The sequence below is a fragment of the Chiloscyllium plagiosum genome, chromosome 24 (assembly GCF_004010195.1).
Source record: "Chiloscyllium plagiosum isolate BGI_BamShark_2017 chromosome 24, ASM401019v2, whole genome shotgun sequence".
Lineage (NCBI taxonomy): Eukaryota > Metazoa > Chordata > Chondrichthyes > Orectolobiformes > Hemiscylliidae > Chiloscyllium > Chiloscyllium plagiosum.
Window position 1 is genome coordinate 4,277,793 of NC_057733.1, and position 4,342 is coordinate 4,282,134.

A 4,342-nucleotide genomic window follows, 5' to 3' on the forward strand; every position below is an offset into this window, starting at 1 on the left:
TGTTGGGCCGAAGGGCCTGTTTCCACACTGTAAGTAATCTAATCTAATCTAATCTAAATTAAGCAGGAGAGTTTACCCAGTGTTATAACATCTTCCAATGTGGTCGATGATGCCCTCCAGCACATTTCCTCCACTTCCCACATCTCTGCCCTAAATCCCACCCCACCCAACGCAACAAGGACAGAAGCTCCCGGTCCTCACCTTCCACCCCACCAACCTCCGCATACATCATATCATCCTCCACCACCTACAAACAGATCCTACCACCAGAGATATATTTCCCTCCCTACCTCTCTCAGCGTTCTGGAGAGACTATTCCCTCCATGACTCCCTAGTCAGATCCACACCCTCCACCAGCCCACACCCCACTGCAGTCAGTGCAAAACCTGCACCCACACCTCGTCCCTCACCTTCGTCCAAGGTCCCAAAGAATCCTTCAACATCTGACAGCAAATTTACCTGTACCTCCACCAATGTCATCTATCATATCCATTGTACCCAATGTGGTCTCCTCTACATTGGGGAGACAGTACACCAACTTGCAGATCATTTCAGAGAACATCTATGGGGCACCTGCACCAAGCAACCCCACCGCCCCGTGGCTGAACACTTCAACTCCCCCACCCAGTCACCCAAGGACATGCAGGTCCTGGGCCACCTCCTTCACCAAATGCTTACTACCCAATGCCTGGAAGAACGCCTCATATTCTGCCTTGTGACCCTGCAACCACACAGGATCAATGTGGATTTCACCAGTTTCCTCATTTCCTCTTCCCCCACATTATACCAGTCCCAAACCTCCAACTTGGCACCTCCCTCCTGACCTGTCCATCATCCTTCCCATCTATCCGTTCCACCCTCCTCTCTGACCTATGACTTTCTGCCACACCTTCATCTACCTATTGCATTCTCAACTACCTTACCCCCAACCCCACCCTCTCCTATTTATCTCTCAACCCCCTGGCCCACAAGCTTCATTCTTGACGAAGGGTTTTTGCCCGAAATGTCAATTTGCCTGCTCCTCAGATGCTGCCTAACCTGCTGTACTTTTCCAGCACCACACTCTCACCTCTGATCTGCAGCATCTGCAGTCCTCACTTTCTCCTAGGCCAGAGGATGCAGATTTCCTTCTCTGAAGAGCATGAATGAGCCAGATGGGTTTTCTGACAATCTATAGTGCTTTCATGGTCATTAGTAGGTGCTTAATTCCAGATTTTTTTTTTTTAATTATTGAATTCAGTTTCCACCATCTACCATAGTGGGATTCAAACCCTAGTTCCAAATAATGGATTAATAGTCCAGTGATAATACCACTCAGCCATTGCCTTCCCAAATCAGTACTTTTCTTCCTTAAAATAATCAATATTATCCTGTTCTTCGAGCTATAGGGAGAGGCTGAACAGGCTGGGGCTGTTTTCCCTGGAGCGTCGGAGGCTGAGGGGTGACCTTATAGAGGTTTACAAAATCATGAGGGGCATGGATAGGGTAAACAGACAAAGTCTTTTCCCTGGGGTCAGGGAGTCCAGAACTAGAGGGCATAGGTTGAGGGTGAGAGGGGAAAGATATAAAAGAGACGGGGTAACAAAAAGTAGAGTAACAAAACGACGGGGTACTGGGCTAATGGTCGGAAACTTGGTAGTGTGGATGAGCAGAGAGATCTTGGTGTCCATGTACACAGATCTCTGAAAGTTGCCACCCAGGTAAATAGTGCGGTGAAGAAGGCATATGGCGTACTGGCTTTTATTGGTAGAGGAATTGAGTTCCGGAGCCCTGAGGTCATGTTGCAGTTGTATAAGACCCTGGTGCGGCTACATTTGGAGTATTGTGTGCAGTTTTGGTCGCCATACTATAGGAAGGATGTGGGATCCTGCAGAGGAACGGGTGCAGAGGAGGTTTACCAGGATGTTGCCTGGTATGGTAGGAAGATCGTATGAAGAAAGGCTGAGGCAGTTGGGGCTGTTTTCATTGGAGAAAAGAGGGTTTGGGGGTGACTTGGTAGAGGTGTACAAGATGATTAGGGGTTTAGATAGGGTTGACCGTGAGAACCTTTTTCCACGTATGGAGTCAGCTATTACGAGGGGGCATAGCTTTAAATTAAGGGGTGGTAGGTATAGGACAGATGTTAGGGGTAGGTTCTTTACTCAGCGAGTCGTGAGTTCATGGAATGCCCTGCCAGTAGCAGTGGTGGACTCTCCCTCTTTATGGGCATTTAAGCAGGCATTGGATAGGCATATGGAGGATAGTGGGCTAGTGTAGGTTAGGTGGGCTTGGATTGGCGCAACATCAAGGGCCAAAGGGCCTGTACTGCGCTGTATTTTTCTATGTTCTAGACCTAAGGGGCAACCTTTTTCACGCAGAGGGTGGCATGGGTATGGAATGAGCTGCCAGAGGAAGTGGTGGAGGCTGGTACAATTACAACATTTAAGAGGCATTTGGATGGGTATATGAATAGGAAGACTTTGGAGGAATATGGGCCAGGTACTGGCAGGTGGGACAAGATTGGGTTGGGATATCTGGTCAGCATGGACGGGTTGGACCGAAGGGTCTGTTTCCATGCTGTACATCTCTATGACTCTACGACTCTATAACTTCACATTTTCCCACATTATACCTCACTTGCCAACTTTTTGCCCATTTGCTTTAGCCATCAATATCTTAACTGCTTATATTCATCTCACAACTTGCCTTTCTACCTATTTTTGTCATCTGCAAATTTGGCTGCAGTATTCCTCCCTCAAAGTCATAAACATGACAGTCACAGCATATAATAGCACTTATCTTTGTGGAATCCCACTGGTCACAGGTCACCAACCTGAAAAAGAACCCTTTGTTCCCACTCACCGTTTCCTGCCCATGTGCCAATTCTCTATCCATGCCAATAAAACCACCTCCAACATCATCGTATGGCTTAATCTTTGTGAGGTACCTTGCTAAATGCCTTCTGCAAATTCAAACACAACACATCTACTGGTTCCCCTCTATCCACTCTGGTTGAGGCTTCCTCAAAAAATCCTAATAAATTAGTTAGGCATAATTTCCCCTTCACGAAGCCATGAAAATTTACAAATTTCATCACTTTTTAAAAGTTTTGCAAATTTCTATTCTAATGCCTGAAGGGAATAACCTTACACTTAGAGTCAGAAATGTACAGCACGAAAACAGATCCTTCGGTCCAACTCGCCCATACCAACCCAATATCCCAACATAATTTAGTCCCATTTGCCAGCACTCGGCCCATATCCTTCCAAGCTCTTCCTATTCATATACCCATCCAGGTGCCTTTTAAATACTGCAATTGTACTTGCCTCCACCACTTCCTCTGGCAGCTCATTCCATACACGTACCACTCTCTGTGTGAAAAAGTTGTCCCATTTCTATCTTTCTCCTCTCACCCTAAACCTATGCCCTCTAGTTTTGGACTCCCTGACCCCAGGGAAAAGACTTTGTCTTATTTACCCTATCCATGCCCCTCATAATTTTATAAGCCTCTATAAGGCCACCCCTCAGCCTCTGACGCTCCAGGAAAAACAGCCCCAGCCTGTTCAGCCTCTCCCTATAGCTCAAACCTCCAAACCTGACAACATCCTTGTAAATCTTTTCTCAATCCTTTCAAGTTTCACAACAACCTCCCGCTAGGAAGAAGACCAGAATTGCATGCAATATTCCAACAGTGTCCTGTACAGCCGCAACATGACCTCCCAACTCCTGTACTCAATACTCTGACCAATAAAGGAAAGCATACCAAAAGCCTCCTTCACTATCCTATCGACCTGTGACTCCAAGGAGCTATGAGCCTGCACTCCAAAGTCTCTGTTCAGCAACAACCATTTGCCATTGTGCTGCCCATTAGCTTAATTTCTTCATCCTGTGATTTCATCAACATTATTCTGTTTCAGATCACAAAAAGTTTGGTCTAAACATGGAACAAAAAAAACCTGAACTCCAGAGGTGGAAACCACCGCTCCTTGAACTCATGGCAGTATTTGACGCTGCATTGTCCTAAAGGTCAACAGGAATTGGGAAAAACTTTCTACTATCTTGAACTGTATCCACAAAAATCTGGATGACACACCTACATGGCTCATATCGTGGCAGTCAGCAGACATGTACATCAGCAACTAATTGTGTCCTACAAGATACACTGCAGCAATTCAGAGGGCTCCTACAAATGACCAAACGCCAGCTCGCAGATACCTCCTCCTACTGCCCCCTTGACCACGACCCACCCCCCAGCACCAAACCATCATCTCCCAGACCATCCATAACCTCATCACCTCAGGGGATCTCCCATCCACCGCCTCCAACCTCATAGTCCCACAACCCCGCACCGCCCGCTTCTACC